The 13,680-nt window shown below is 34.6% G+C and overlaps 1 pseudogene; it reads left to right on the top strand.

Moving 5' to 3' along the window:
* Positions 1-2,571: 2,571 nt before the first annotated feature.
* Positions 2,572-13,680, top strand: part of LOC120575918 (uncharacterized) — a 45,575-nt pseudogene continuing 34,466 nt past the window's right edge.

Genomic DNA, 13,680 nt, shown 5'->3' with positions numbered 1-13,680 from the left:
TAGACGTAGTTGGAGGAGTCGACAAGAAGGGATGCAAATATGGTTTGGGACTAGAGGCAAGAAATGCAAGCCTTCTTCATCCAGATCATATGACGACATCTCTCCATATGAATATGTGGACTATAATTTCAATAATGTAAGCTGAAAACATGGAACTCTCAGAGCGGTTGAAGAATCATGAAAAGTTGATTCTTGCATAACAGGAAGAGTCATGTTTGCTTCAAGAGCAGTCACAAGAGGTTTCACATTTGCTCCGAGAGCAGTTCACAAGACCATTCACATCTACCTCCATATCGACCTCATCCTTCGAGTTAGGATCCACCTCCGTATCCACCTACTTGATTATTTATCATATTATTTTCAGAATTTGACTATAACTTTTACTTTCAAGTACAATGTTATAATACTATTTAGTAATAATTTCTATATATTTTGATGCAACCAAAAAGGTTTTTTCATCTAATATTGATGTGATTATTACGTATTTTGTTTTCTTAAAAGTTTTGATATTTGTGGTTCATCTTGTCTAATATTACAAAAGTATTTTGAGAATGAATTGGGAAATTTCCCAAAATTATTTTTATGCAAAAAAAAAAAAAAGGTATTTGCAACGGAATATGATCAGCCGTAAGATATTTTTCCAGCATATTCCGTCAGAAAATCGTTTGCGATGAATTTTAGTCTATTTTGCGACGGATTCCAACCATCGCTAAAACCAATTTTCCTAGTAGTAGAAAAGATTCATGCAACAAACATATTTGCAACTGTGTTCAATGTTAATACTTATGTTTATTGAATGCATATTATTGCACAAGCATTTGATATCCCTGGGGTAGAGAAGAATCACTACTACATAAATGATTTTTTACATCAGTTGAAAATGATTTTTCACATCCGTTTGCAACCGATGTAAGGTGATATGATGTGGTAAGTCCACATCCTTTCACATCAGGTTGCGACTGATGTGAAATCTTGAATTTCTACATCAGCTTCGCTTCCACTGTTGTAATAGACCCACTTTAAAATTTAACACTGAAGTTAAATATGTATATTTCACATCAGTTTTCAAAATCACTGTAGTGAAATAATAATTTTTTTTTGTCTAAATATTTATTTTAAATGGCTTATCAAATAAGCTTGACACCTGCTCTTTATTTTATTTTTTTGTTATAGTAACAAAATGAAAACAAATTATGGATAATTTTAGTGTAAAAAAAAGTTATATTATCTAATTGGATATTACATAATCAATCCTCTATTTTCCACGCCAATATTCCAATCTATAAAAGAGGCATATGAATAAAATATAGCTAGAAATAATCCAATAAAACAAATTTAGGCAGAAATTTCAAACAAAAAAAAATCCACAGCAAATCATCATTGTAAATATGCTAAGCTTCAGCTGCAAAAAGCATCTCATTTCATCTCAGTCGTAAGCACCGGCAATGTCTCATCTCAGCCACATCATAATCAATTTTCAGCTACAAAAAACAAAATCAATTGAAAAAGTTATCTCAACTGCAGAAACACACTTGACACACCAAAACCACCACACATTAAGACAGATACAAGTCCGTTCAAAATTCAACTCTCTCTACAAATGTCAAATTATGAGATTGGCTTTGAAACATACCATGTAAATCCTAAGCTTTATACAAGTCAAGAAAACAAGTTGCCCATTGGTCTCACAAATCATATAAGTCATCTTCAGTTAATGTCGTTGGATCATTGAATACCTACAATGTGTAGGTTAATATAAGTAATTAATATTAATAAGGATATGTTTATATTTGGCAATACATATAGTATAAACATGTTATCATAAAATTAAAATATCTCCATCCAAAACTTAGTAATATTAGCAGAGATGATATCTAGCATATTCTTCATCACATAGTATCCACAATCATTGTCATTAGGTTGCTTTCTTCGCTACAATCATTTGATTCAACTTTTGTTGCTGGTTGAAAATCTTTTTATATTAGTAAAAGAAAAATTAAGTTAGATTGTGAAATCATAAAATTAAGTTACTTGTTTGAAAGTGGAGTACTTGTTAGTCCATATCATGGAAATGTGAATAATATTATCATAAATTAAGTTGGTAGGAATTCTCTTATTATTTGATCTTCTTGCAACTTATGTTCGGCATTCTTCTATCACTTAAGGAGTCATGTATTACCCTGCTATAAAATGGTTTACATGCCACAGACACAACAATGTACATCTATGTTTGTGTATATATGTTTGATTTTAACTAAAATTTAGTTCCACCTCCAATTCCTCTTAAAAAATGTAGAGGCAAGGTAGTCTATTACTATAGTAGTTAATATTGAAAAGAAGGTAGACGATTAAAATTTTATGTTTGCGGTGTAATTCCTACAGGTTCAACTACTTTGCAGCTCCTAGTTTGATGTTCGATTTATCCTTACATTGCTTGTATTGCAGAGGACATATAAGTGGCTTCCTAATCATGAGCAAGACATAAAGAAGGCATATCATCATAAGGCATCCGATGGGTACCAAAATACAATGTATCGGCTACGAAAACAATTATGATGAACTCTAATTTTGTAGGATGAATATGAAAGTTGGATTTTTGAAAGGAACTCACAACAACCAGAGGGGGATGATATGTCTAATGACCATCATTTTGACAGCTTCATCATCTTAGACGTAGTTGGAGGAGTCGATAAGAAGGGATGCATATATGGTTTGGGACTCGAGGCAAGAAAATACAAGCCTTATTCATCCAGATCATCCGACGGCATCTCTCCATATAAATATGAGCATATGAGGTCTATAATTTCTATAATGTAAGTTGAAAACACAGAACTCTCAGAGCGGTTGAAGACTCATGAAAAGTTGATTCTTGCATCACAGGAGGAGTCATGTTTGCTTCAAGAGTAGTCGCAAGAGGATTCACGTTTGGTCCGAGAGCAGTTCAAAAGACCATTCACATCTACCTCCATATCGACCTCATCCTTCGAGTTCGGATCCACCTCCGTGTCCACCTACTTGATTATTTATCATATTATTTTGAGATTTTGACTATAACTTTTACTTTCAAGTACAATGTTATAATACTATTTAGTAATAATTTCAATATATTTTGATGCAACCAAAATGGTTTTTTTTTTCATCTAATATTAATGTGATTATTACGTATTTTGTTTTCTTAAAAGTTTTGATATTTGTGGTTCATCTTGTCTAATATTACAAAAGTATTTTGAGAGTGAATTGGGAAATTTCCCAAAATTATTTTTATGCAAAAAAACTGATATTTCCAACGGAATATGAACAGCCGTAAGATATTTCTCCAGCATATTCCGTCAGAAAATCATTTGCGACGTATTTTAGCCTATTTTACGATGGATTCCAGACGTCGCTAAAACCAATTTTCCTAGTAGTAGAAAAGATTCATGCGAGAAACATATTTGCAGTTGTGTTCAATGTTAACTCTTATGTTTATTGAATGCTTATTATTGCACAAACATTTGATATCCCAAGGGTAGAGAAGAATGTGTTGTATGTCAAAGGAACGCGGTTTGTACTCCATTAGAGTCATTCTATTATTTTTTCGCAATTTTCAAACTCACATGGACACATGGCAGCCCGAGAGAGTCTCGCCACTACAGGTAATAGGTTTGATTGTTGACTAACGCATTGGCAGAATTAATGCTTTGGGTGAATTTATTCCCCACACGCCTAGAGGCCAACAAAAAAACTTGTTGACCAACAGATTGACATAATTACTATTTGGATGAATTAATGTGCAACACGTGGTGGTCAGGGAGGCTGTCTCGCGGCTGCGAGTTGCATGTGGTGACAACGCTACATGCAAAAAAAAAAAAACGTGTAAGAATAGGGCTTTTTGATTAATAAAATTCAATGTTGCTCAAACGGGTCATTGATTTTCTCTTAAGGGGCAGAAAAACAATCAAAAACTTGTAATTCTTATAATCACTTTAGTGGCGTTCTCATTCACAAAAATATACGCATACAAGTGATTTGTGATGAGTAAGAGAAAAGGGAAAGAAGTCGTGAAACCCAAAGTGGCGGAACAAGATGGCACATCTGTTCATTCTCCTTGCAAACCTCCCCCTTCCTCTTCTTCCTCTCTAAAGGTCTCACTCTCTCTCTCTCTCTCTCTCTCTCTCTCTCTCTCTCTCTCTCTCTAACTTTCATATTTAATTTCAATTTAAATTTATCTGAATTTTAATTCGATTTACGATCATGGTGATAGGATCTAGACCAGGTTGAATTGGAGCTTCAACTATTGCTAGCTTTTGAATTTTATCCTCCAATTAAGCTTCAAGGTGGTAGAATTTTTATTTTCGTCTTTACTTTAAGATTTTTTTTTCATGTACATAAATAATTGTATGATGATGAATTTAGTGTTAATTAGGTAATTCGATTGGTGAACTAAGAGATGTCAATTAATTTTAAGTCGGATGTTTAGAGTTCAAATCCTAAAAATTAATATAATCACTAATTTACGAATATTTGGTCACAAAAAAATATATATGATAGTCGATTGCTCGACAAGGCTTCTCTAAATTGAGCAATTCAATAAGTAATATCAATTGAATCAATGCTTGGTATTATATATACCGATCGACATAACAAATCATGGGAGGATACCGTATCAATCTTTGATTTTCGTACTTTGATAATTCCTCACTTTAGAGGAGTTTTTTTGAGAGAAAGTAACTTATATCATTTCAATAAAAATTAATTCAGTAATACATGTTGGAATTTCATCAATGGTACGGAAGCTAGAACTAGATATGGTTTCCTTAGCTAAAGTATGTGCAACCTCATTTGCTTGCCTCCTAGTAAACTCGAGATGAGAGTTTTTTATAAACGACCTACAGAATTGGATACTACTTTCCATTATGGAACCAAATTCGGTGACATCTCCTCGTCCTTTGTTGAAGTAATCAGCTACTCTTTTCGAGTCAACTTCGAAATCAACATTTTCAAGTTGAAGTTCATGAATCCACCGAGTTGCATGATAAAGTCCCAGCGCCTCTCCAACATCAACAGAGCACAACGGAGAGAACCACATGATTTTTGAGCGAACATGGAATCTTGTTGAATCTCTAATGCACATGCCCAAGCCAACCTTGTTGTTGACGCCTGAAAAAGAGGCATCAACATTACATTTAAATCTGCCACTTCTAGGTTTCCTACATTTAAATCTCCATTTACTGCCTGATTGTTGTGATTACGGGAAGAGTGGTAGGAGTGTGACTCTTGACTTGTCGGATTTTGCTTACGATTAACACTTCTCCAACCTTCGAAAAGATGGATAGCTCTTGCCAGGATTGTTGTGGTTGAGTTTGACACTTGTTGCCACAACTTAAGGTTTCTAGCTTTCCCTATACTCCATATAATAGTTACAATGTTCTCTATGAAGGGATTTTAAGAGGGGTTTTTCAAAATTTTAATCCTCTTTACGGAAGAAATCCCATTGAAACGGATCTTGATTAAATCATTAATCACAAATCAAACAGAAACTTAAACACTTTAAGATTCATGTGTTTACCTCTTGAAGAGCAGAACCTTTGTAGAAGAAATATTTCTGATCACGAGCAAAGCAAAGCAGCGATGCCTCTACTCAGTCCACACGAACAGAACTTCTCCGATGACCGGTGCTAGCCAATTCCAACGAAGATTCAGAGAGAACAAAGTTTAGAGAGCGGCGGCTAGGGTTTCACAACTTTTGTGAATTAGGTTAAGCACTCACAAAAAGTTGGTAATGCTTCAACACAAGGGTTCTATTTATAGAATCACTTGTGTGGACAACAAGACAACACTTAAATACACCGTACCTTACGGTGGACCGCGTTTCTCTATTTTTCGTAAATTAAATAATAAAATCATATTTAATTATTTAATTAATAATAAGTCTCACTTATTATTTTATAAATAAGTCTTACCTATTTATTTCTCTCATCTATCCGTCCTTTGTGTGTGACCCCTATAGGTTCCCGTAACGTTGGCAATAATATTAAATCACATATTTAATATTATAAACAGTGAGCGGTATCTAGCAACACATCACTGCTACCCAAGTGACGAGAATGTCATGTGATCTGACGAAACCTTTCTGTGATAATGATCATGTGTATAATTACCCTTTTTCCCTCATGTCTATATTGAACACAAGGCATAGACCGTGCCATCCTTGTCTAGTTCAATATTGGGCCCGTAGACATTTCTCCTGTTATGTAGGAGGGGCAAATTCCATCTAGGTCACTCATGTCCCTCAGCATGATTCATGGAGTACCCATCAACCAACTTTATAGTCATCCTGTTACGGACAACGTTTGAATGGTGACAAAGCACTCGACTCCAACATCTAGGGTACATAGTGGTTTCAGGTCGAAGGGTGGAATACACCACTATCACTATGAGAATATCTTATGACACTTTTCATAACTTTTACTATGTAGTATTCTCATGGCGGATCAATCCAATATAAATATTACTCCTAATATTTATATCTATGTGAAGACTTGATAACTCTTTATCCATGATCTGTGAGATGTGATCATCAGTCTACCTACATAATAGTCTCTATGCTTTAATGATATCCCACTTCTCAACAAAGCTTGACTACGGATACTTTGAGAATAGTTTCCTTATGTTTAATGGGGTCTCACAATTAAGTTATACTTAATGTTCCATTAAACGGACTAACTATTCTAGGGACTTTATTATTTTGAAACAAAACAAAATCAATAAAGAAATGCCTTGTTATTATATATATTCACAATATATATTTATATCAATATCATGATACAAAGCCAAACCCAATCAATATAGATTGGCTATTAGGGCTTATTCCAACAATCTCCCACTAGCACTAAAAGCCAATCAAATATTAACTCAATATCTATTGGTCAAGTGTTAGCATCAAGCACACTCTTGATAAGATACAATACTAGCAGATAAGGAACTCTTTCCTATGTTGGTAGGTTATACTTCTTTCAATTTCCGCTTTCGATCTTCTATCGAAAAGAAATTGAAGTGTCAAATTATACATTTGGATCATTGGTGAGATCAAGTTTTCATTGCTCGCAAGATTTAAAACAATTTTACCTCATACGAGATCAATGGAATCCGCAACGCAAGAAACACATGTTTTCAATGAGTTATGAGCTAAACAATCCAAATCATATATATTTGACATCTGTAATAGAAACAACAACTATTTGAAGCTTGTACTTTTACAAATTTCATAGTTGATATCCTAGCATAACATTTATTCCAAATTACGATCTGGATATACTGTACACTGATATGAAAGTCAACATCATTGTAACTCATTTACAATGTTTCTTTCATCTGTGTTCAAGAAACAATCTATAGTCCTTTAAGACATCCAAGGATATTCTTGAAGGTATTATAGTGTCGAACACTATAATCAATTTTGGTACATATTGAAAATAATTTTCTAACCATGTCTTACATGTGTAGATAAATTATTTTGGTGACTAGTATGTCATCTACATACTCCACCAAACTAATTTCAATGCTCCCACTAATCTTCTTATGTGCACAAGATTTCTTTATTGATCAAAGTTTTCATAAAACTTTGTTAATAAAATAAACAATTTAACTTCGAGAAGATTTCTCTAATAAATAAATTTTGTAATACATTTACCTTTCTAGTATCCTTTGGATTAACGAAACCCTACATATATGTCAAATACATATATAAGGTCATTCTAATTAAAGAATGCAACATCGTTATCCATCTCCTAGAATTCGTATTATACAACAATGACAAATTGAGATCGTTAGATTTAAGTATTACGATGATGTAATAGTTTTCGTCATGATTTGCATCATGAGTTGCATGAAACTTTCTACAATCAATCACATCTTAAAGGTATTCATAATACCATCCATGTTAGTTTTCTACAAGAAAACTCACATTCATCTAATGAGTCATACTCATTTGGATGATATAACCAATATCCATATATGGTTTGTGTACATGGATTCTTTATAAGATCCCATGGCAACTAGCCACTTCTCAAAAATCAGGTCATTTGCGACCTTCTAGTACGTCAGGTGCTCATCTTCCATGAGCATCATATCACCTTGTTGAGTCATGACAAAATCATGTTTCTCATCCTAGTGTTATGACATATCAGACTCGTCTAGATCATGTGCTACTCGAACTACCGATTTACCAACAACCCTTTGTTGAATCAGTTCATGTTCCATTCTTAGAGAAACATGTATTTTGTGGTACTTGACTTAATTCAAGTTCTACATCACTCCCACTAGCTCTTGCAAAGTTATACTCCTTTGAAAAAGAATACTCCAGTACTAGCGACAAACAACTTTTGTCAAGGAAGAAGATGTAGAAATAGTATCCTTTAGTTTCCTAAGGGAACCTCCACAAGTATACATTCATTTAATTTGAAGTTTAGTTTATCTAATAAACCATATAACCTCAAATTATCATAAAGTCAAAAATAGGTACTCTTACCTCCATATCTAATATGGTGCATTTATGATTACTCAATTAGAACTTGTTGTGGGTGAAGAATAACTGTAATTTAATTAATTTCAAGAGTCTTTGAGTTATAATCAAACTATTTTAGATCGAGTCATGTCAAAAATGAAACGATATAAATAATCATTATACTCATTAATCAAGCATTTACCATCACGACTTACTCGTATAGTCTTTATACTTTTCAAACTTATTCCTTTTACTTCATTGTTGAAATCTTTGAACGATTTCAAAGTTTTCATGAATCGTGTCAAATACACTTTTCTTATCTACTAAATGATTTAGTAATGTCAGATGAAGTAATAGAAACAATATCTAGCAAATATGTTTAGTTCTCCGTATACATCTCATATGTATATAAACTCAAATAAATTACGTGTCCTTTCACCTTTGTTGGTGACCGGTATACTAATCTATTTTGAAAGATGGGACTCACATCCTTCAAATGATATAAAATCAAATGAGTCCAATAGTCCATATCCATGGATTTTGGAAATGTGAATCACACTTGTTTGTACTAAACACTAATGCCAATGATATATAAAAGGTTCTAATCTCATTTCATCCTTTTCTCATAAGTTATAGATCAGCTTATCAAGATCATGAAACTCAAATCCATTACTTGATTAGCATACTTATATAGAAAACATAATTTGCATAATAGGACAACGTTTGTCTATTATTCAACTACACAATCATTCTCTTCTCAATACAAGATTTATGATTTAATGCTTCTATTTTATATGGAATTTAATAACAATTATTTGGTTCCATATCAAGTTAAGTTTAAGTCCAAGCATTAGCTCCTATGTCAATGAAACAATTTGTCTCATTCTAGACGTAAGTGGACTTCGCTTATAGTTAATGTCCCGCTTCTTTAAAACTCTCTATATTTCAACAAATATGAGATTAACCATCAAGTATCATATACTTATGTTATCATGGTTTTTGGGTGCCAAGCCATTAATTGGACTTGAACCTTTTGACCGTTGATATCTCTCTTTTTTCTTGGGAAGGGTAAAAGGAGAAAAACCCTTGATTCTCCGAATTCGGGGGTCGTTTTCGCTACGGGAAGGTGTTAGGCACCCGGAGCGATTATGGTATTCCATAAGAACCGTTCTCCTAAGTTTATTTCTACGCTTTATTTTTAGAGACTATTTGTAAAAAAATGAAGGTGTGATTAGTGAAGAATGGGGGTGAGAAGAAGTAGAATTTGATTTTATTTCGGCTTGGAGGGGTTAAAGTCCCTTGCCTACGTACCGTTTTACGGGATCAAAACCGGCGTAGTTCTTGCTAAAAAGACTTGTTGTTTTTTTTGTTTTAATTGTTTGATTTTAAATTTTGAAAATGATTTGAAGAAGGGGATTGAGAGGCTTCATGAGCATTAGAGTATGAAAAAGTGGGGGTTTGTTTAGTGATTTTGCAAAAAAAGTCTAAATGATTAGATTTATTTGAGAATTTTATTAAGAAAATAAAAGGTGAAAAATTGTTGGAGTTTTGACTCCATTTTTATGAAAAATATTTGAAGCGAATTTGTTTGCATATTTTTTGGAAAAAAGTTGGATTTTCTCTAAGTGTTTAAACCTAAGCGCTCATCTAACCACGCAATCATAGCCATACATCTACACATGCAATCCTAGGCATACATCTAGGGTGAGTGTGTGCGTGCCGGTGCGCCATAGTGTCCATAGTCCATATTACAAAAATTGCCTAAATACATTCTATGGCCTCTTTGCCAAGCTACAAACCAATGATAACAAATTACATCACCGAATGAATTAAAATTTGCAAAAATAAATGCTAAGCTAAAGAAAGTGGAGGAGATAGTGAAATGCTATGAGTGAAGTCACATAAGGAACAAAATGTTAGTGAAACAAGGAAAAATATAATGGGAATGATGAAAAATGCACCAAATGAATATGCAATAAAAAGGGGTAAAAACATGAGAATTTATCAATCACAATATGTAAAAATGCATCAAGAACATATATGGAATTCTAATGAGCAAAAATTAAAGAACAAAGTAAAGGAAATAAATGCAAAAATAAGCAAATAAATTCTAATACTTAGAGGAAAAATTAAAATGATGGGGAAATATTTTTAGAAAATTTTTTAGAAGCATAAAACACCAAGAAAGTGTAAAAAAGGTATTTAAAACACAATTAAAAAGCAATTAAAAAAAAACTCAGCAGGATTTAATCTGGACCGTTGGATGAATCCAGAGGTCCAGATCAAGCCCTCAAGATCACATCACAGCCATTTGATCAAAGATCAAAGGGTCCAGAAAAAAGCATAAAAGATAGTGTAAAAATGCGGGAAGCACAGTGACCGTTAGATCAAAGATCTAACGGTTCAAACAGAGGACGCACCAAATTTCGCGCAGGAGAAAATACATATGATTCAGAATCACAACGCGTTGTAGCCGTTAGATCAAGGAAAGATCCAGATCGAATGGTTATTAACGCGATGAAGTGCTGAATTAATGTACACGCGCGCACATAGGAACGGACAAAAAGAAAGCATTATAAAAGGAGTTTTCAACAAAAAAACAACACAAAACATAACCACTTCTCTCTCTAAGGTTTCCTAGAGAGAGAAGCTCTGAAATATGCTTCTTCTTCTCCGGTGAGCAGTGGTTTTCCGGCGCGGTGGCCGGTGGTGGCGCCGCCGCGCCGGAGCTTTAAAACTCCTCTGTTTCAAAAATTTCCTTCGTTTTCTTACATCCTTTTTCTTCTACTTCTCGAATCCGAGCTTAGTTTTTTCAAAAAAAGTTTCAATCGGAGTAGATCTGAGTTTGAACTTTTGAGGAAAACTTTTTTTAAAAAAAAGGAAGAAAAAAGGAAGAGGAAAGTGAAGAGGATTACCTTTCCGCTGTGCTTTGCGATTCTGGCTTTGCGGTTCTTCACGTTTTGCGTTTCCGGCTTTGTGTTTCTGACTTTCCGGTTCTAGCTTTGCGTTTCCGGCTTTGTGTTTCTGGCTTTCCGGTTCTAGCTTTCTTCTTCTTTCCTCTTCTCTGTGTTTTGCGATTCGGTTCTGGCTTTCCGTTTCCTCACGTTTTTCCTCTTCTCTGTGATCGGTGCTGGAGTCCTTCGCCTCCGATGAGGGATTCGTACCTTGAATTGCAGGGGAATCAATTCAATGATGAAGATTCATCAGTGAATCTCTAAGAATTGGTGAATTTGTTGCTGAATCTGGTTCTGGAAACAGTTAGGGTTTTTGGTTGTTCTTGCTTGTTCTTGGAGAACTTTCTGTTTTGATCTGTAACTGAATGGAGAGAGAAAAAAAATCTGTTTGTGATGATTTCAATGATTGTGTATCTGATCCTGAAAATCTGACACTGTGTTGTTTTTATAGCTGACATGTGTGATCTTGGACCAATAGAAAGCTGACATGTGGCATTGGACTGAAAAAAAAAAAGGGCTGCCCTGTAACTTTAACTTGAAGGACCTATTTGCGAATTTAAAAAAAATATGGACTGGACTGAAAAATGAAAGTAAGGACTGAAATGAAATTAAAAATTGTTTGGACAAAAACGCAATTTTGGGACCTCAATTGAGGGACCAAAATGCAATTAAAAATAAAATTGAATAAAAAACGTAATTTGACCAAACGTAAAGCGAAATAAAAAAATAAAATTGACAAAACGGACTAAAACGAACCAATGGCTTAAATGAGGTACTTCAAAGTAACCTCTCTATGCCGAAATTTTGTGTGAAATGACCAAAATGCCCTAGAGCTAAAAATAACCTAAACAGATTCAAATTGACCTGTCACTGACTCAGATGCAAGTTTGAAATGAATTTAACAAGGTTTACTGATGAAATGTTAAAAACAATCTGAAAAGAATCAGAGACAGTCACAAGGATGAAAATGGGTCCCACTGCAGGAAATGACCAAAATACCCTTCTGTACGACTTTTTGCAAATTTTGAAATAAACTGTAGAAAAATCAATGTAATGATTCAGAGACACTTTTGAATGACTTACAAGACAAGTAAAGACATTTCGAAAGGTTTTATGCAAGAAAAACATAGGTAAAATTGTGATTGAAAATACTGCGAGGCAGAGACAATTTGAACTGTGCAGTTGAAATTTGATAATTGACAAAGTTTGAAATGAAATTGGGCCCAGTATTTTTAGGTCCAAAAACAGGGTATAACAGCTGCCCCTATTTAAGTTTCTTTGTCTGGAGAGTCAAGAGACGGAGTCTTTGGCTTGACAGGACGAAGATACTTAAATATTAGCATTTGCACTGTGTTTGGACGTAAAAATACGCCTACCCATTTTCAAATAATATGCATGCCATGCATCATTTGGATTATGAATGTAAGACCTCATGAGGATTGGAATTAACAAAATATGTCGTATCCATTGCGGGATTGGTAGACATTGACAAAGATAGTGAATAGCAGAGTAACGGGAAACTAGAAACAAGTTGGACAGGTACAAGCTGCTCTTGGATTCAAACTAGCCACTTGACCGGGAATGAAACAAACAGACAACTGCGAGTTGTTCTTATGGATTCGAACTGGTAACTTCACAGGGGATAGAGGTTACTGGACAAACATGAGTTGTTCTTATGGATTCGAACTGGTAACTCACTTGGGGATATTGGAAAGTGCGAGTTGTTCTTATGGATTCGAACTGGTGACTCGACTGGGAAAAAGAGAAAATTGGCAAGTACGAGTTGTTCTTACGGATTCGAACTGGTGACTCGACTGAAAACATGTAAAATTGGCAGGTACGAGTTGTTCTTGGATTCGAACTGGTTACTCCACCGGAGACAACGACAAAATAGACAGGCGCAAGCTGCTCTTGGATTGAGCTAGCCACTTGAGTGAACAGAAACAGATAGACGGGTACAAGTTGTTCTTGGACTTGAACTAGCCACTTGACCAAAATCATAGACACATAGACAGGCACGAGCTGTTCTTGGATTCGAACTGGTAACTCGACCGGGGTCATGGAAAAGCAAAGGCAAATAAACAGGTGTGAGCTTGTTCTTGGATGCGAACTGGTTACTCCACCGGACAAAAACAGATAGACAGGTACAAGCTGCTCTTGGATTGAGCTAGCCACTTGACCAAACGGAAACATATTGACAGGTACAAGCTGCTCTTGGATTGAGCTGGGCACTCGACCGAT

This window comes from Medicago truncatula, chromosome 6 (genome assembly GCF_003473485.1).
Source record: "Medicago truncatula cultivar Jemalong A17 chromosome 6, MtrunA17r5.0-ANR, whole genome shotgun sequence".
Taxonomy (NCBI): domain Eukaryota; kingdom Viridiplantae; phylum Streptophyta; class Magnoliopsida; order Fabales; family Fabaceae; genus Medicago; species Medicago truncatula.
Note: the sequence above shows the minus strand (reverse complement) of the source record. Positions and strands in the feature narration are given on the sequence as shown.